The sequence below is a fragment of the Phalacrocorax aristotelis genome, chromosome W (genome assembly GCF_949628215.1).
Source record: "Phalacrocorax aristotelis chromosome W, bGulAri2.1, whole genome shotgun sequence".
In the NCBI taxonomy this organism is placed as follows: domain Eukaryota; kingdom Metazoa; phylum Chordata; class Aves; order Suliformes; family Phalacrocoracidae; genus Phalacrocorax; species Phalacrocorax aristotelis.
The window spans coordinates 15973128-15993266 of record NC_134310.1 but is presented as its reverse complement, the minus strand read 5'-3'; positions in this window follow the sequence as shown (position 1 = coordinate 15993266).

Sequence of the window (20139 nt, the reverse complement as noted above, 5' to 3'; positions counted from 1 at the left end):
CATTGAAGACAGAGTTGTTTTGCTCTAACTTTTTCTTCATCCAGCTATTCTACCTTCCTAACTTGCAGAAGGACTGGCCTTCTAGTGAGTTTGTTTGCAGTGCCACATAGTATACACATACTCTACGTTTCATGGAAGATGAAAGGTTTCAAGTGCAGAGGTGAATGTGAATTGCATGATTATAGCAGAATGCTCTGTTCCTGAGTTGCTGATGGTATGTGATACCAACCAGAGGGGAAGCATCTCTCAAAAGGAGCAGTATTGATTGAAGATAGAGAACAGATTATTTCCCTGGCACTGGTGATATTTCCTTATGCCAGGATATCACTCCAGTTTCCCTAGCAGGAGTTACTTTATTGATGGAGATAAAAGATTTAGTTTTCAGTTGAGATTCCAGCTGATTTGGCACACTGACATGATTACATCTACAGAGGTAACAAACACTGATTATTTTTCTGTGTAACAAGATCAGCTTCTACTAAAATTTTCCAAGTTTGTATTATATCCAGACTTGAAAAAAAAAAGTGGCAGAATGTGTTTAAGACATTATTTGAAAACACTCTTCTGTCATGTTTACAAAGGGTATTTGGTATTTCTGCTTGCTTTCTATCCCAAAGTAATGCATACTTGCTGGCCTTTAGGAATAATTGAATAATCTACTTCATGGAGAAGGAAAGGACTTGCAGAGGTACATACAGGAGAAGATGGTTTACCAACCTGTTTGTTTACTGACAGAGCTGGATGGGTTTTTTTAGGCCGTGAGAGTGACTGTAAGGTTTATTGTGTTACTCAAAGCACACAGACCTTCTGGAGGAGGTAACAGCTAAGCTTTCAAAATCAAAACACTTGAACAGAGAAAAAAAGGCAGTGAAAGAGATTATGGCAGCGAGTGTGTGTAATGTCCTCTAGAGGGCATGGAACCACCCCGGGAAGAACGGTCAGTACTTACTGCAAAGCTTGACTCTTTTTCCTGTTGATTTTTGGTTGTTGTTTTTTTTTCAACCCAAAGACTGGATCCCTGAAGGAGTGGACAAGTCACAGAATCACATGACTGAGTTGTATACTGAAGTTCTTTTGTGCCCTTCTGGGAAAAAGGAACTAAAAAAAATCCAAAAGGTGTGGGGAAGAAGCTGTTTTGGATGAATGCTCCTTACATGGTGAGTTTTCCCCACTTCTGCCAAGCTACCTGGCAGATCCTGAAACAGGATGAACATAGATAGGAAATTTATGCAAGAACCCAGGGTGAAAACACACCGCTCTTGTTTCGTGTTCAGTGGGCCAGGGGTCCCTTTCAGAAAAGAAAGACCCTTTATTAGTGCCGCCCTCTTATTTCTTAGCCTAGGGTATGAGAAGCATAAAAGAAGTCTTGAAGCTCTTTTTCCTCTTCCCCAGCTTCCATACCTACACTGGGCATAAAGAAAGTGTGAATTCAACTCTGTGAGTGAAAAAAAAAAGTATACTATGCGAGACTAAAGAGTACATCATAGCCTCAGAGCTGTGAGGGGACTGTTACCTGGCAGATGTCAAATCGTGTGAGGTAGTATGAAAATCTTGGTGCTAGCTAAATAACTAAAATGTAACGTGTGGGCATGATGGTTTATAAGACAAAAATTCATTTCCTGGTATAAGCAAGGGCTGCAAGAGATCATAGTTCAGGGTTAATAATGACTTCACAAACTACTGTAACAGTCAATGAATTTGGGTCAGGAAAGAGGGAGAATCACATTTGTTCCCTGTAAAATTGGTTCAAAATTGTTGATCCTTGTGCTTATATGTAATATGCTACATGTATTCTGCACAATCTTGTGTTAGTATAACCTTGTGCAGTGATTATGTTTGTGCTTGACCCTGTGTAAGTCTCTTGTGACCGTAAACATGTTTTCAGCCAAAGTGTAAGACCAGAACATTTATGTATTTATTTACGTTAGTAGAAAAGAGCATCAACTTTTTTTAAAACTTGATTTAATGAGTTTTCATTGAACATTTGTCACTTCTTGCTATCCCCCTATACATACAATATTGTCTTTTAAAAGATAGGGAAATCAGAATACATGCTCAGAATATATGTTGTTCTGAAAGCCAACTTCAAACTTTTTAGGACTCAGGAGAAGGAGGTTAAAAACAAAGCATCATGCTGAACCAGACCACTGATCTGTGTAGTTATATACTGCCTCTGTAGGGCATGAGCTTTCACTCATGTTTGTGATGAGTCCCTCCCCCAGTTTGCTTTTTGCAGACTCACTTCCTCATTCAAAATGTCAGTTAAGACCTAGGATGAAAAAAACACTTAAAGCTTAGGGAAACCTGGTCTTTGGCACTCATCTTTGTCATGAGAAGTCTTTTGAGAGGCAGAATTGGGAAGAGGCTATGTGGACAACGGATGTAAATGTCACGGTTTTTTACTTGGTTTGAGAGAATGACTAAGCTATGTAGTCAAGAAAATCTTTGGGTCTTAAAAAATAAGAAAGCATGCAGAATTGTTGGTCTTTGTTCTATTAAGAAACACAAATTCCAAAGTATTTTTTTCCTCTTTGTGTAGCTCAGCATCATGTTTTCTCCTGAGCCAGTCAACCATGGAAATCATCTGCCATTCTTCCTCTTCAGCACCTGCAGATCCTCTCAGTACATCTCTCATGGTCCTCCTCTAAATTATGACTGATTTTAAAAAAATAGAGATTGAGAAGGGAAGTGTCTTCAATTTCTCCTTTTGCTCATTTCATCAATGAATTAGGTCATTTTTCTAAACCTACATAATAGCATGTCAACTTTTAAATGTCATATTGGAGATATGGAAAGGGTTATAATTTGGCTATCTCAAATGATGGGAACATGCCATTGGAAGCCAAGCTTTCCAGTTCACCAGCAACTATGTACTTCTTGACAATCCTGAAGAAAGTTCTTGAGGTGAATCCTGGGGTTCTGCTCAGGGGTGACTTCCCAGAATGGTTCAACATCTGCAACATGATACTAACACAACTTTCTATCAAATGGTACTCCTTGCTTCTTCAGTAACTGGATTTCTGGGTGTCTGCCTCGTGTGCTTGCAGCATTTCCATGTCCATCTTCTCTGCAGTCTCCGCTTCTTGCCTTCACAGAGTAAAGGAGTCACAGAAATTTATCAGCCTCAATTTTCCTCTTCAGGGAGATTTTCACTCCTCTTGAATGCAAGTCAGATTCACATCTCTGTTAGCACCTGTGCCACAGCATCCTCTCCTCCTCTTGTGGTCTGGCCTCCAAAGCGCTGCCCTGTGAGGAACAATCCCTTTTGCTGTGTACTGGTGGCAAGGGCTTTCTCCGTGCTGTTTCCACTGGTGATGATAGCTACTACCACAGCAAGAGCAAAAATCCAGTAAAGGCACCTCCAGGTAAAATGCCTGGCTCTTAGGTAGTGTGTGGAGGAAGTAGGCTGCTTTGGATAGAATTCAAAATACCTGTAATGAAAATTTTACTGAAAAAGCCAGTAGAAAATGCTAGGTATTTCTCTGCAATTTTGGCACTGGAACCAGAGCTGGAACCCTTGTCTTCTTGATGTGTAGAGGCCAAAACCTCCTCTTCAGGACAAAACCCTGGATTCTTCTAAATGACACAACTTTCATCCTATTCTATCATAATTTAATGATCAGGGAGCGAGAAGTCCATGCTCAAGCCCTCACCCCAGTGCCCTAAGTGCCAGGCAACAGCACAGGACAGTACAAGCCTTTCAGCTCCTCCTGCAAGGGCTGCAACTGTGCATCAGAGAGTGCAAGAATCCCAGGGAGGCTGAGCAAAGCAGGAACATGACAGCATTATCTGTTTGTGGAGACTGAATGCCCCCACAATTAAGCAGGCACAAGCCCAGCTAGAACTAAATCTAGCTACTGTTGTAAGGGAAAAAAAAAAAAAGTTTTTACAAATACATTAACAAAAAAAAGAGAACAAAAGAAAATCTCCATCCTCTATTGGACACAGAGGGGAACTTGCCACCAAGGATGCCCCCCACTGGAGCTAAACCATGACACTGCACAGTAATCTTTTCAAGTTTACTTGCCCCGCCAGTGGGCAATACTATTGTAGACTAACCAGGAGGCTTTTGCTAAATGTATATCCCAGTGTTTAAATGTCCCACCACCCCCGACCCCACCCCTCCAATTTGCTCTCAGTGCAGCCTTTAACAGTCCATTGTATCGTTTCATTTTCCTGGAGGCTGGTGCATGATAGGGGATGTAATACACCCACTCAAGGCCATGCTCTTTGGCCCAGGTGTCCATGAGGTTATTTCAGAAATGAGTCCCCTTGTCAGACTCAATTCTCTCTGGGGTGCCATGGCGCCACAGGACTTGTTTCTCAAGACCCAGGATAGTGTTCCGGGCAGTGGCGTGGGGGACAGGATATGTTTCCAGCCAGCCGGTGGTTGATTTAACCATTGTAAGCACATGGTGCTTGCCTTGGCGGGTTTGTGGGAGTGTGATATAGTCAGTCTGCCGGGCCTGCCCGTATCTATATTTAAGCCACCATCCCCCATACCAAAGAGGCTTTTACACGCTTGGCTGGCTTGATTGCAGCACACATTTCAAATTCATGGATAACGTGTGCAACAGCATCCATGGTCAAGCCCCCCCTCGATCACGAGCCCATCTGTATGTTGCATCTCTCCCTTGATGGCCTGAGGTGTCATGGGCCCACCCAGATATAAATAGTTCACCCTTATGTTGCCAGTCCAAATCCACCTGAGCCACTTCAGTCTTGGCAGCCTGATCCACCTGCTGGTTGTTCCGATGTTCTTCAGTGGCCCAACTGTTGGGCATGTGAGCATCCACGTGACGTACCTTTACAACCAGGTTCTCTACCCGGGCAGCAATACCTTGCCACAATGCAGCAGCCCCGATGGGTTTGCCTCTGTGCTGCCAGTTGCTCTGCTTCTACTGCTGTAACCACCCCCACAGGGCATTTGCCACCATCCAGGAGTCAGTATAGGGATAGAGCACTGGCCACTTTTCCCGTTCAGCGATGTCTAAGGCCAGCTGGATGGCCTTTACCTCTGCAAACTGGCTCAATTCACCTTCTCCTTCAGCAGTTTCTGCGACTTGTCGTGTAGGACTCCATACAGCAGCCTTCCATCTCCGATGCTTTCCCACAAGGCGACAGGACCCATCGGTGAAGAGGGCACATTGCTCCTCATTTTCTGGCAGTTTGTTATAGAGTGGGGCTTCTGCAGCACGTGTCACCTCCTCCTCTGGAGATATTCCAAAGTCTTTGCTTTCTGGCCAGTCCATGATCACTTCCAAGATTCCTGGGCGACTGGGGTTTCCTACTCGAGCCCGCTGGGTGATCAGTGCAACCCATTTACTCCACGTAGCATCAGTTGCATGGTGTGTAGAGGGGACGTTTCCTTTGAACATCCAGCCTAGCACTGGCAGTCGGGGTGCCAGGAGGAGCTGTGCTTCAGTACCAACCACTTCTGAAGCAGCTCGAACCCCTTCATATGCTGCCAATAGCTCTTTTTCAGTTGGAGTATAGCAGGCTTCAGACCCTCTGTATCCCCGACTCCAAAACCCTAGGGGTCGACCCCGGGTCTCCCCATGTGCTTTCTGCCAGAGGCTCCAGGTAGGGCCATTCTCCCCAGCTGCAGAGTAGAGCACGTTTTTTACATCTTGTCCTGCCCAGACTGGCCCAAGAGCTACTGCATGAACTATCTCCTGTTTAATTTGTTCAAAGGCTTGTCATTGCTCAGGGCCCCATTTGAAATCATTCTTCTTCCGGGTCACTTGATAGAGAGGGCTTACCATCAGACTGTAATTTGGAACATGCATTCTCCAAAAACCCACAACACCGAAAAAAGCTTGTGTTTCCTATTTGCTAGTTGGTGGAGACATGGCTGCTCTTTTGTTGATCACCTCTACTGGGATCTGACGATGCCCGTCTTGCTGTTTTATTCCTAAAAACTGGGTCTCCTGTGCGGATGCGGGTGCGGTTCTCTTGACCTTGTTTTATTTTATGGCAAAACCAACTAGCTGTTGGGATCCCCCTGTCACTCCAGCAATACAGATGGGTTCTGCCCCTGAATAGCTTGATGGCATTAGGATGCACTGTGCACCGGTGGCCGCTAAAGCCTTATACTCCTGCGGGTCTGTGTCGTGGTTTAGCGGCAGCTCAGCCCCACACAGCCGCTCGCTCACTCCCCCACCGGTAGATGGGGGAGAGAATCAGAAGGGTAACGCTCGTGGGTTGGGATAAGAACAGTTTAATAATTAAAATTAAAAGAAACAACAGTAGAAATGCAATGTAAAGGAGAACAACGAGAGGCGCAAAGCCCCGGGGGAGGGGGGAAGGGAGGGGAGAGGGGGAACGAACCGCCGAAACAAACCGCACGTGCCGCAGCCGTTCGCCACCCGCCGACCCGACGCCGCGCCGCCTCCGCGCTGCCACTGCCCCCCCTCAATATATTGGCCATGGTGTCACGTGGTATGGAATGAACCTGCCATTGGCCAGTCGGGGTCAGCCGCCCCCACCACGGCCCTGCCCCTCCCAGCCCCCCCGCCACACGGCAGAGCGCGGGAAGCTGGAAAGGTAGCCGACCCCCACAGTGAGGAGAATTAACCCCTTCTCAGCCAAAACCAGCACATTCTGACATGCCAGGCCTCCGAATCCACACAGTTCAGTAAACCCGGTTATCCCTTTCCTCCACCTGGCTGGAGGCAGGGCCCCTCTAGTCCTGATGGTAGTATTCGCAACTCACTTCTTGTAAATGCAAATCAGAAATGTCTCTATTAAGCTCAGAAATAAAATCAGTGCTCCTACTCCTCTGTCTGGGGAACTGCTCACTGGAAACTGGAGCAGCAGCTTTCCTGGAAGAACCCCCCGAGTGACTGTTTTCCCTTGCAGCGCACGTACCTGTGCCTCTAGGGGCGAGGTAGGTTTTCCATCCCACTACGTCATGTCCTCTCCGTGGTCATGCAGGTAGAACCATAGGGTGGCCCGTGGTGTGTATCCTCTCTCTTGAGCAAAGGGCCACTTACGCCTAATGCCTGAGATACTGGTCCGTACAGGTGGGGAGTAGGACATATCTCCTTTGAAATACTGGAAGTCCTGGGACTGTTTCTCCATAGCGGAGACGAGGGAGGAAGACATATATGCTTTGTAACCTTGGAGTCTGTCAATCACATCCCCCACCATTGGTGCCTCGTCATCTTTCCAGGTCAGTACTGCCAATGAGTTTACATGCAACAATGGTGCGCTCCATACAAACTTCCGCCACATGGGTCGTGTGCACTGGGCTTCATCTGGACCTTTGGGTGACTGTTCATTGTCCAGGTGTCATGGTTTTAGCTGGGATGGAGTTAATTTTCTTCACTGTAGCTGGTATAGTGCTGTGTTTTGGACGCAGTATGCGAATTATATTGATAGCACACTAATGTTTTAGTTGTTGCTGGGTAGCGCTTACACTAGTCAAGGGCTTTTCCAGCTTCCCATGCTCTGCCAGGTGCACGAGAAGCCGGGAGGGGAGGGGGCACAGCCAAGAGAGCAGATCCAAACTGGCCAAAGGGATATTCCATATCATATGACATCATGCCCAGTATATTAACTGGAGGGAGTTGGCCGGGGGACGCAGCTATCACAGCTCGGGGAACAGCAGCATCGGTCGACGGGTGGTGAGCAGATGCATCACTTGTTGTTTAGTTTTATTCTCTCCTCGCGAGGTTTCACCACGCTCTCTCTCGTTATTTTCTTTTTCATTACATTATTATAGGTTTTATTATTATCATTACTATTTTATTCTAATTATTAAGCTGTTCTTATCTCAACCCATGCGTTTTCTTACTTTGGCCCTTCCGATTCTCTCCCCCATCCCACTGGGGTGGGGAGAGTGAGCGAGTGGCTGTGTGGCGCTTAGTTGCTGACTGGAGCTAAACCACGACACCAGGTCACCATAAATCACCTCAAGCATGCCTAATTCCCTCAGGTACTGGAAGCCTCTCTCCATGGTGGTCCATTTTCCTGGGTGATATATAACATCTTCCTTGAAGGGATGCCTTTCTTTTACACCAGACAGGAGTCGCCTCCAGAGGCTGAGGGCTTGTGCCCCTTTTCCAATCACTTTGTCAGTGCCCCCTTCCCAGTTATTTGGCTTCCTTTCCCTCTAGTTCCAGGCTACTGGCCCTGTTATCCCAGCATCGGAGCAGCCAGGTGACAATGTGCTCACCTAGACGACGGCCAAAATTTTTTTGCATATCTCGCAGCTCACTCAGGGATAGGGATTGGGTGGTTTCCGTGGTTTTTCCGGAGCACGGCGAACAGGGCAGGCAAACAGGGTTTGGCGCGTCAGAAGGGTGTGGCGCCTGATAACCACTGCCAGAAGGAACGTGGCGACTCAGACGGAGCCCCCACATAAAAACACAGCTGTCCAGGTCTCCGGCTGCAGGGAGTGCCCGAGCCTGGCGCTCGTATCGGAGGGCAGCAGAGCCAACAACTGCTTGTGGTGTGACCAGGTGGATGATCTACTCTGCCTGGTGGCAGAGCTGAAGGTGGAAGCGGAAAGGGAGCGTGAGAGGGAGCTAGATTGGTGGAGCTGCACCCTATCATCCTTGGGGCCATGGCAGCAGATGGAGGCTCCACAAGAAGCAGAGAATCTCCTACCCTCTTGCCACATAGCAGAAGGAGGGAACCTAAGAGATGGGGGGGAATGGAAACAGGTCCCTGCTCGGGTCAGCAGGCGAATCCCCTCCTGGCCTCCCTCACCTTCCCAGTTGCCCTTACACAACAGGCATGGGGCTCTGGAACTTGAGGGCCAGGCAAATGAGGATGTAGGTGAAGGTCCATCCAGGGGGTTGCCTAGGGAGAGTCGGTCAGCCCCACGCATTATGACTGCCTCTGTTAAGACGAAAAGGAGGGCAATTGTTGTAGGCGATTCCCTTCTGAGGGGGACAGAGGGCCCAATATGCCGACCAGACCCATCCCACAGGGAAGTCTGCTGCCTCCCTGGGGCTCAGGTCAGAGATGTTACTAGGAAACTCCCTGGTCTGCTACAGCCCTCTGATTACTACCCGCTCTTGGTTATGCAGGTTGTCAGTGATGAGGTTGCGGAGAGATGCCCAAGAGCGATCAAAAGGGACTTCAGGGCACTGGGGCGACTGGTCAAAGCATCGGGAGCACAGGTAGTGTTTTCCTCAATCCCATCAGTGGCAGGGAAGAATAATACTGAAAGGAACAGGAAAACGCATCTGATTAACACATGGCTCAGAGGCTGGTGCCATTGGTGGAGTTTTGGGTTTTTTGATCATGGGGAGGTTTACATGGCACCGGGCCTGCTGGCGGCAGATGGAGTTCTCCTGTCTCAGAGGGGGGAAAGGATTCTTGCACATGAGTTGGCAGGGCTCATCGAGAGGGCTTTAAACTAGGTTCAAAGGGGGAAGGGGATATAGCCAGGCCCACTAGAGAGGAGCCTAGGGGCGGTGTGCCAGGGTTGGGGGTGAAACCGATAGCCCAGCTCAAGTGCATCTACGCCGATGCACGCAGCACGGGCAACAAACAGGAGGAGCTGGAAGCCATTGTGCGGCGGGATAGATATGACTTAGTCGCCATCACAGAGACATGGTGGGATGACTCTTACGACTGGAGCGCTGCAATGGATGGCTATAAGCTCTTCAGAAGGGATAGGCAAGGAAGGAGAGGTGGTGGGGTGGCTCTATATGTTAGGGAGTGCTTTGATTGCATAGAGCTTAGCGATTTTGATGATAAGATCGAGTGCTTATGGGTAAGGATGAGGGGGAAGGCCAACAAGGCAGATATCCGGCTGGGGGTCTGTCATAGACCACCCAACCAGGATGACGAGGTAGATGAAGTGTTCTACAAGCAGCTGGTGGAAGTATCACAATCGGTTGCCCTTGTTCTAGTGCGGGACGTCAATTTACCAGATGACTGCTGGAAATACAACACAGCAGAGAGGAAACAGCCTAGGAAGTTCCTGGAGCGTGTGGAAGATAACTCCCTGATGCAGCTGGTAAGCGAGCCTACCAGGGGAGGTGCCTCGCTTGACCTGCTGTTCACAAACAGAGAAGGACTGGTGGGAGATGTGGCAGTCGGAGGCTGTCTTGGACTTAGCGGCCATGATATGATTGAGTTCTCAATCCTTGATGAAGTAAGGAGGGGGTTCAGCAGAACCACTACCATGGACTTCCGGAGGGCAGACTTTGGCCTGCTCAGGGCACTGGTTGGGAGAGTCCCTTGGGAGGCTGTCCTGAAGGGCAAAGGAGGCCAGGAAGGCTGGGCTTTCTTCAAAGAAGGAATCCTTGAAGGCGCAGGAGCAGGCTGTTCCCAAATGCTGCAAGACGAACCAACGGGGAAGACGACTGGCCTGGCTGAACAGGGAGCTTTTGCTGGGACTCAGGAAAAAAAGGAGAGTCTACCACTTTTGAAAGAAGGGGCAGGCAACTCAAGAAGAGTACAGAGACCTCGTTAGGTCTTGCAGAGAGAAAATTAGGCAAGCAAAAGCCCAGCTAGAACTCAATCTGGCCACTGCTGTAAGGGATAACAAAAAAATGTTTTTGCAAATACATTAACAACAAAAAGAGAGCCAAGGAGAATCCCCATCCTCTATTGGACGCGGAGGGGAACTTGCCACCGAGGATGAGGAAAAGGCTGAGGTACTAAATGCCTTCTTCGCCTCAGTCTTTAACCACCAGACCAGTTATCCCCAGGGTATTGAGCCCCCTGAGCTGCAAGTCAGGGACGGGGAGCAGAATAAAACCCCCATAATCCAGGAGGAAGCAGTTTACGACCTGCTGCTCCACCTGGACACTCACAAGTCTGTGGGGCCAGATGGGATCCACCCGAGAGTACTGAGGGAGCTGGCAGAGGAGCTCACCAAGCCACTCGCCATCATTTATCAGCAGTCCTGGTTAACAAGGGAGGTCCCAGACGACTGGAGGCTTGCCAATGTGACACCCATGCACAAGAAGGGCCGGAAGGAGGATCTGGGGAGCTACAGGCCTGTCAGCCTGTCCTCGGTACCAGGGAAGATTATGGAGCGATACATCTTGAGTGAGCTCAATAGGCATGTGCAGGACAACCAGGGGATCAGGCCCAGCCAGCATGGCTTCATGAAAGGCAGGTCCTGCCTGGCCAACCTGATCTCCTTCTATGACCAGGTGACCTGCCTAGTGGATGAGGGACAGGCTGTGGATGTTGTCTACCTGGACTTTAGCAAAGCCTTTGACACTGTCTCCCACAGCATCCTCCTAGAGAAGCTGGCGGCTCATGGCTTGCACGGGTGTACTCTTCGCTGAGTAAAAAAGTGGCTGGATGGCTGAGTGCAGAGAGTTGTGGTGAACGGAGCTAAATCCAGTTGGTGGCCAGTCAGGAGCGGGGTTCCCCAGGGCTCAGTGTTGGGGCCAGTCTTGTTTATCATCTTTATCAATGATCTGGACGAGGGGATTGAGTGCACCCTCAGTAAGTTTGTAGACGACACCAAGTTGGGCGGAAGTGTCGCTCTGCTTAAGGGTAGGAAGGCTCTACAGAGGGATCTGGACAGGCTGGATCGATGGGCTGAGGCCAATTGTATGAGGTTCAACAAGGCCAAGTGCCTGGGTCCTGCACTTGGGTCACAACAACCCCATCCAATGCTACAGGCTTGGGGAAGAGTGGCCGGAAGGCTGCCTGGTGGAAAAGGACCTGGAGTTGTTGGTCGACAGCTGGCTGAACATGAGCCAGCAGTGTGCCCAGGTGGCCAAGGCGGCCAACAGCATCCTGGCTTGTATCAGGAATAGTGTGGCCAGCAGGACTAAGGAAGCGATCATCCCCCTGTACTCAACGCTGGTGAGGCCGCACCTCGAATATTGTGTTCAGTTTTGGGCCCCTCACTACAAGAAGGACATCGAGTCGCTGGAGCGTCTATGATTCTATGGTTTATGAGTTCTTCCTCTTCCTCCTCCTCTCCTTGTGATGTCCCTGCCCTTCCATCATCTCTTTCTAAACGAGTTGACTTTCTCTTCCAAGATTTCTCTTGTGTATAGGGGCAACTGATACCGGCATGGGTTGGTTCTCTGGTGCAGCTGCAGTGCCTGTTGCCAGGGTTGGAGTGGCTGCAGTGCCTATCGCGGGGGTTGGAGAGGCCACAGTGCCTGTCGCTTTCATTTTCTTTGTCTTTTTAGATCCAGAGGCCTTCTCTTCCCCTTGGGAGCACTGAATACTGTTGAACAGGGCTCGGTAGGCATGGGCCAGGCCCCAGCACATTGCAGTGATCTGTGTCTCTCTGGAGTTGCCAGGGTGACAACATACTTTCTCCAAATACTCTACCAGTTTTTCAGGATTCTGCATTTGTTCAGGGGTGAAGTCCCACAACACTGGAGGTGCCCACCGTCCTAGGTATTTGCCCATACTATCCCACATGCCCTGCCACTCATAACTATCGAGCCTTGGGGTGGATCTCTGGATGATATTCTTAAATTGCTTACTAGCCTTAGACAAAACTGAAACAATATTCCCAAGAAATACCAACACATGTATCTTAACTACCCAAGGATGTTCAGGATACTGAAAAGTTATTGTAATTGAAGGAGGAGACATCATAGAAGAAGGTAGCAAAGGTGCCATTCTGTATTTCCTCCATATAAAAGCTCTCAGAGGAGGAGGTATAATTGCTAATTGTCTCCATGAGGTGGTACCCGAAGTACAGTAACGGCTTCAGTACAAAACCTAAATACCAGATGAAGCTCAAGGCCAGTGTTTTAAATACCAATTTCCCAGGCAAAACATCTCTAATCACTGCAGAGCGCAGCAAGCTGCAAAACCCAACACCAATCTTTAACATGTACAGCAAAACCGAGAGCATGGTGCAAATGAGATAAATTAGTATTGGGAAGAGATGAATCAATGTTGTGACCAGCAACTGTTAACAGATATAAATTCCTTAATACGCTCTACTTAATCTGTTGTTATCTCAAACCCTTCGTGCCCCACGATGGGCTCCAAAAAGGACTGTTGTGGTTTAGCCCCAGCCAGCAACTAAGCACCGCACAGCCGCTCGCTCACTCCCCCCACCCCAGTGGGATGAGGGAGAGAATCGGAAGGGCCAAAGTAAGAAAACTCGTGGGCTGAGATAAGAAGAGTTTAATAATTAAAATAAAACAGTAGTAATAATAATAATAATAATAATAATGTAATGAAAAGGAAAACAACGAGAGAGAGAGAGAGAAGCGAAACCCAGGGGAAAAACAAAACAAAACAAGTGATGCAACTGTTCACCATTCGTCGACCAACTCCGCCAGTCCCCGAGCTGCGATTGCTGCCCCTCCCCGGCCAACCCCCTCCAGTTAATATACTGGGCATGGCATCATATGATATGGGATATCCCTTTGGCCAGTTTGGATCCGCTCTCTTGGCTGTGCCCCCTCCCCTCCCGGCTTCTCGTGCACCTGGCAGAGCATGGGAAGCTGGAAAAGCCCTTGACTAGTGTAATCACGACTTAGCAACAACTAAAACATCGGTGTGTTATCAACATTGTTTTCATACTAGGGCCAAAGCGCAGCACTATGCCAGCTGCAGTGAAGAAAATTAACTGTCCTCAGTGCCAGGGAAGATTATGGAGCGATACATCTTGAGTGAGCTCAATAGGCATGTGCAGGACAACCAGGGGATCAGGCCCAGCCAGCATGGCTTCATGAAAGGCAGGTCCTGCCTGGCCAACCCGATCTCCTTCTATGACCAGGTGACCCGCCTAGCGGATGAGGGAAAGGCTATGTAATAATAATGCAAAACAACAACTGTTTACGTGGCTGGTGTCGACGTGAGGGTTTTGGCTTTTATGACAATGGGACATTCTTCAGCACCCATAGCCTGCTCGGGAGGGATGGAATCCACTTCTCTGGAAGGGGCAAGGGGATCTTTGGCAGCAGGCTGGCCAACTTGGTGAGGAGGGCTTTAAACTGAGGAACTTGGGGGGGTGGGGGCCAAAGTGGCAATGCTAATGCCATCACATACAACGGGCAAATAAGACAGGTCAACCAGTGCAGTGGCAAAGGTGCCTTAGCTGCCTCACGAGATGACGCCCAGGAGACCAACCACCTCAAGGGTGGTTGTAGTGGGTCCTCGTGCACCCCTCCGGGGAAACCTGTGTGCTCAAGCACCTTCCTGAAATGCCTGTACACCAACGCACGCAGCATGGGGAATAAACAGGAGGAACTAGAGGTCTGTGTGCGGTTGCAGGGCCATGATCTCACTGCAGTCACAGAGACATGGTGGGATAGCTTGCATGACTGCAATGCTGTCATGGATGGCTACAGGCTTTTCAGGAAAGGCAGACCAGCAAGGCGAGGTGGGGGAGTTGCTCTGTATGTGAGGGAGCAACTGGAATGCATCGAGCTCTGCCTTGGAGTGGAAGGAGAACAAGTTGAGAGCTTGTGGGTAAAAAATAAGGGACAGGCAAATATGGGCGACACTGTTGTGGGCATTTGCTACAGGCCACATGATGAAGAAGAGGTAGTGGTAGTTGATGAAGCCTTCTACAGACAGCTGGAAGTAGCCTCGCAATCGCAGGCCCTGGTCCTCGTGGGGGACTTCAACCTGCTTGGAGGAATCCCATGGCCTAGGGCTCTGGAAGGCAGGGGGGCACAAGAAAGCTGGACAGTATTCAAGGACCACTTCCTCCGAGCTCAAGACTGGTGCATCCCCAGGAGGAAGAAGTCAGGCAGAGGAGCCAGGAAACCTGCATGGATGAGCAAAGAGCTTCTAGGGAAACTCAAATGGAAGAAGGAGGTTCACAGTATGTGGAAAAAGGGACTGGCCACTTGGGAGGAATATAGGAACGTTGTCAGGGTATGCAGAGATGCGACGAGGAAGGCCAAGGCCCACTTGGAATGAAATCTGGCAAGGGATGTCAAGGATAACAAGAAGGGCTTCTTCAAATACATGAGCAGTAAAAGGAAGACTGGGGATACAGTGGGCCCACTGCTGAACAAGGAAGGGGCCCTGGTGACACGGGATGCAGAGAAGGTGGAGTTACTGAATGCCTTCTTTGCCTCAGTCTTTACTGCTAAGGCTGGCCCTCAGGCATCTCAGCCCCCAGAAGAGAGAGGACAAATGGGGACAAAGGAGGACTTCCCCTTGGATGAGGAGGATTGGGTCAGAGATCACCTAGGCAAACCGGATCCTCGCAAATCCACGGGCCCCGACGGGATGCACCCGCGAGTGCTGAAGGAGCTGGCGGATGTTCTTGCCGAGCCACTCTCCACGATCTTTGAAAGGTCGTGGAGGACAGGAGAGGAGCCCGAGGACTGAAGGACAGCAAATGTCACTCCAGTCTTCAAAAAGGGCAAGAAGGAGGACCCGGGGAACTATAGGCCAGTCAGCCTCACCTCCATCCCTGGAAAGGTGATGGAACAGTTCATCCTAGAGGTCATCTCCAGGCATGTAGAGGACAAGAAGGTTATCAGAAGTAGTCAACATGGATTCACCAAGGGGAGATCATGCTTGACCAACCTGATAGCCTTCTATGATGGTGTGACTAGCTGGGTCGACGAAGGGAGAGCAGTGGGTGTTGTCTATCTCAGCTTCAGTAAGGTATTTGACACTGTCTCCCATAGCATCCTCACGGACAAGCTAAGGAAGTGTGGGTTGGATGAGTGGGCAGTGAGGTGGATAGAGAACTGGCTCAACAACAGAACTCAGAGGGCTGTGATCAGTGGGGCAGAGTCTGGTTGGAGGCCTGTAACTCACGGTGTTCCCCAGGGGTCTGTTTCTCCCTGGCTCCTGCCGCTTTTATGTGGGTATTATATGTGTACATCTACACCTTCTTTTAGTCAAGTTCAGTTATATAATTACTGTCATGCAACGGCTTGTTAATGCCGGTTCAGGATAAATCTCCTGAGTGTCTCAGACATTACTCTGAAAAACTGGAAATGTCAGACAGTATAAAGTACGTTTCAAAGTGCAGTGCAGGATTTATATCTTTTCAAATACCTCCCTGGAAAATAATAGTGACTGCTTATCTTCTGCCCAGATCCATTTAAAATTCACCTTATGAATACTTAATCTTTTACTACTCAGTACTTTTGAGGAGTGCGTATATATTGATGCAACTAAACTTGATTACCTTATAAGAGGTAACCAGAGTTATTTGTATTTGCTAGGGCCTGTCTAATAAATAAGTGGGGAATAGTGAAAGAAAACCGTGATAGATAACATAAAATATAACATTCTCTGTTTTCCTTTGTATGGAAACACATTTTAGGTTTCTCTTTCCTGCAAATAATGGCAGGACGATTTTATTGCAAGCCATCTGCTTAGCAATGCATATCTGCATAAATATATAGTCATTTTCTAGAAATAAGTAAAAACCTATTCCCTCAGTGATTTGAATGGGACTCAAAGAATCGTCTATTTCTTACTTTTTGTACTATAGCTTTCTTTTTCCAGATAATTTTTTTTCACTTGAAAGTCAAATATGAGTCAAATTCATTTTTAGTCAAGTAATTGGATTAGATGTAAATTTTGTCCTGTTATTTAAAAGGCTAATAAAGACTTTGTTGCATCTCTGTTGCCTCAGAATACATGTTTAATGGAAGCTATTTTTATCTTGGAAGAACAATTCCATGGCAAATAATTGACCAATTTGCATTATACCTTGCGGAAGGAAATAAAAGACACTGGCCAGGTTAAAGTCTGAGATGGTAAATTTTATTTCAAAATACAATCAAACTACAAATTAATCTCTCCCATGTATTTCAAAGTCTTGGGAAATCAATGGATTCTACTAATAAATTCTGGTTTTGTCCTTGCTTTTAATGCAAGTTTCTGTGTGATTCAAAGACTAATTCACTCTCTCTCTAGCTGTTTTTATCATACAGTGTTGCAGAAGGATAAAAGGGATTCCCCCCCATTTTATTTTCTACTTCACAGGTCTTAACGTATTAGCTTAGTATAGTTTGCATTATGTTGATTGTTGTGCATTTATTTTCTTTTCAATAATCCCCATGCAGTCTGCAGACTGTGGATTTGATGTTAGACTCCACCAGTTGGGCTGAACCTGACCTGTGTCAGCGTCAGCTCAGCTGGGACTGGGACTGGGGGTGGTGTTACATCTCATTGCTGAGGGCTCTGTGCAGCCCTTCTTCCTTCCAGCCCTGCAAGACTCCTCTGAGCTGCTGCTGTGATGCAAACGCTGGTACAGGTATTGCCTGTCATTTGAGTGCGCTTACGCTGGCCCAGCCTGATGGTCCACCTGCTAGGTGGCTCTCTTGTGAGCCAACTCGTAGCGCTCCCTGGATGCAGCCAGTGACTGCCTATTAGAGATTGTGGTGAGATCTTTTAGGGGTGGATCACAGGTTAGGGCACGCCTGTGGGTTCTTCCTCTATTTCTTCTCTCTGTTCTTGGAGAGAAGGAAGTTGGACTAAATTAATGTGGGAGCTTGCTTGGATCTATAATATTCTGCCACAGTGACCTGTGCTGAGTGGTGTTCTCCATGCTCCCACCTGTCTCCGGTCGGTGGCTCTGGGAGCGGGCTGGTTGGGTAAACTCCTAGAGTGAGAGCTCAGGTTCCATCAAGGATATATCCATGTTTGTCTTTAGGGGTCCATCCCAGAATGAATATGGGATCAACCCAAAAGATGAGGATTTCAGTCTTTCTAATGAGCTTGGTGAGGGGGGGAGGGGCACATGATCAAGCACAAGATGCCTACAAGGTGTGAGGGAATGGGGAGAATGGTGGAGGTTCCTCTGATGGAGAGAGACTGCAGAGGTTGCAGGGGCACGTGCACCTATTTCTGCCTGCAGGGGGTGGGTGGGTGGGTGGGGGTGTGTGTGTGAATATATATGGAAGTAGATGGGTTATAAAATCAATTGTATAACAATAAATGCTCATGCTGGTCTTAAACTGGCTTATTTCATAAAATTAAACCCCACATAAGTCAAAAAGAAAAGATACTTCTCCATTTTCATTAACACAACTTTTCCTTTTTCTCGGTGGGAAATAAAACTAGGTTTCTTTCTTCAGTTATTCTTCTTTTACTGATGTTTTGACTGTCCTTTGATAGACACTCTCTCACACAAGTGGCATGTTAGCCTTCACAGGGCTGCAAACCCCTCTGATGCCCATTTATAACAAGGACCTGATTTTTATTGCTCAGGTCCCCTTCTGCTTGCTGTCTTTCTGGCTGCGACTCGCCCACTTCAACTCTCACACTAGGTACTCTGAATCCTTCTGGCAGGGCTGGGGGCCTCATCTGTAAGCAGTGTTATATGTTGGGTTGCACTGAAGTGGGAACCGTTGTCCTGAATTTTTGGCCCCAGGTGTAGGGGAAATGTTAGTCTGAGATTTTGTTTTGGTAATGACAACTGAAGAAACGGGTAAAAATGCAAAGCCTTTTCAAATCTTGTTCTGCCAGTGAGCAGCTGTGACAGAGAGATCATCTCTTTGGTGCGCTGTTTGTATCCCTCTCTTGGCTTTTTCTCTTTTGTCCACTTAGACAAAGATCTTTTGATGTGTTCATACCTGTTACAGTAATGCCAAATCAGAGCATAGCAACATCAACTGAATTAGGTTTTACTGCTTGGACTTTTTGGCGTGAACATTGAGTTGATGGACTTAATGTACGCTTAAATTAGAATTTGGATCCAGAAACATCCTTAGGAGACAAATACATTGCTTTTATAACAGTGTAGATTAGATACCTGGTCTCTGAACTTAACTTCAGAGATTTATTAAAAAAAATAGGATTGCATTGTGTCTTTAACCTCAGTTTTAATATTCTGAAAAAACAGCAACTGTTACATTTTACCTTTCAGCTTTCCTTCATCATCTGCAGGTTGTAATCCTTAAATGTGCTTTGGTACAGGCACAATAGCAGAAAACGGTTATAGTTCTATTGGCTATAGGTGGTTAATTTGGTGGGGTTATTTTTGCAAATACATTATTTTAATTTAATAACAATGATTTTGTGCATGTCTATGTCATACTATCTTCTACAACACAGTTAATGTCAAAGACTGTGGGAAGTCATTCATCATCTTGTACCATGGAAAAAGAAAGCAATAATATGGATCATCTCCCCAAGCTAATCTTAGTCATTTTGGCATCTTTTTTGATCAGATCTGTGAAGATATAATAAAAATCAGAAGATTGCTATTTACATATGTTGTTGACTACACACTAAAAAACAATCGCAAAAACCAGTTCTGCCTTTACCATTTTGAAAGCAAACACGACATTTATCAGGAAAAAAACCCACCCAACCATTAAGTACAGGGTTACAGGCAAGCACATTTAGGCTGTCAGGGAGCAGCAAGGGCAGGCTGCTCTGCAAGAGAGGGTGAGCCAGATGACACCAAGGCAGGCAGAGCAGTGACCTTGCCGACAAGGGCACACTCTCACAGTGCCCAAACAAAAAGGCAGAGCAGGGCCAGTGATGGCAAGCAGGGTCAGCCAAGAGTCCAGATTTTTGGACAAGTCTCTAGTGATGAGGCAGGTCAGAGGTGAAGTTGGGAAGTCAAGTCAGTGGGTCAGGATCAGCAAGGGATGTAGCCAGGCACAGGCACAGGCACATCCGCGGCGCTGCTCAGGCAAGGGCCCAAGTTTGAACACAGCTCCCAAGTTGAAGGGGAAGAGGCCACCGAGGAGGCTTCTCACAGCTCCTCGTCACACAGCTCTTTTCACTGCAGCCCCATCCCAGGCTACTTGCGCACGTTGTATCGGAGCTGGCCTCATGCACAGGCAGCTAAGGCCCCAGGGCATGGGCAAGGGGTTGCAAAGTCTCAGAGTGCACTCACAGCCCTAACATAAGCTCCTGCAAATTCAATGAGATGGACTGTTTCATCTCTTCCTGAGCATCTGTTCTTCTCTAAAGCCAGAACAGTCAAAGTACCCCAATGTGAGGAAACATTATGCCACCAAACATGGCATTAGGAACCCATTTTGAGGTCTAGAACAAGGACACATTTATGGATTTGGGTTGTTTTGGTTTGGGGTTTTTTTGGGGTTTGTTAGTTTGCTTGTTTTGTTTTTTGTGGTAGGAAGGGAAAAGAAGAAGGAATTGAAGTTTTAGATTCCCAGAGCAAAGTTCAATTTTTCTAACAAGAAGTCCGTTTGGTCTGTAGGCACAGAAGATACAGTGTGTCTACATGAAGTAACTATTCCATGGCCTACTGAGTTTGCATTTTGTCAGCGTGTTTTT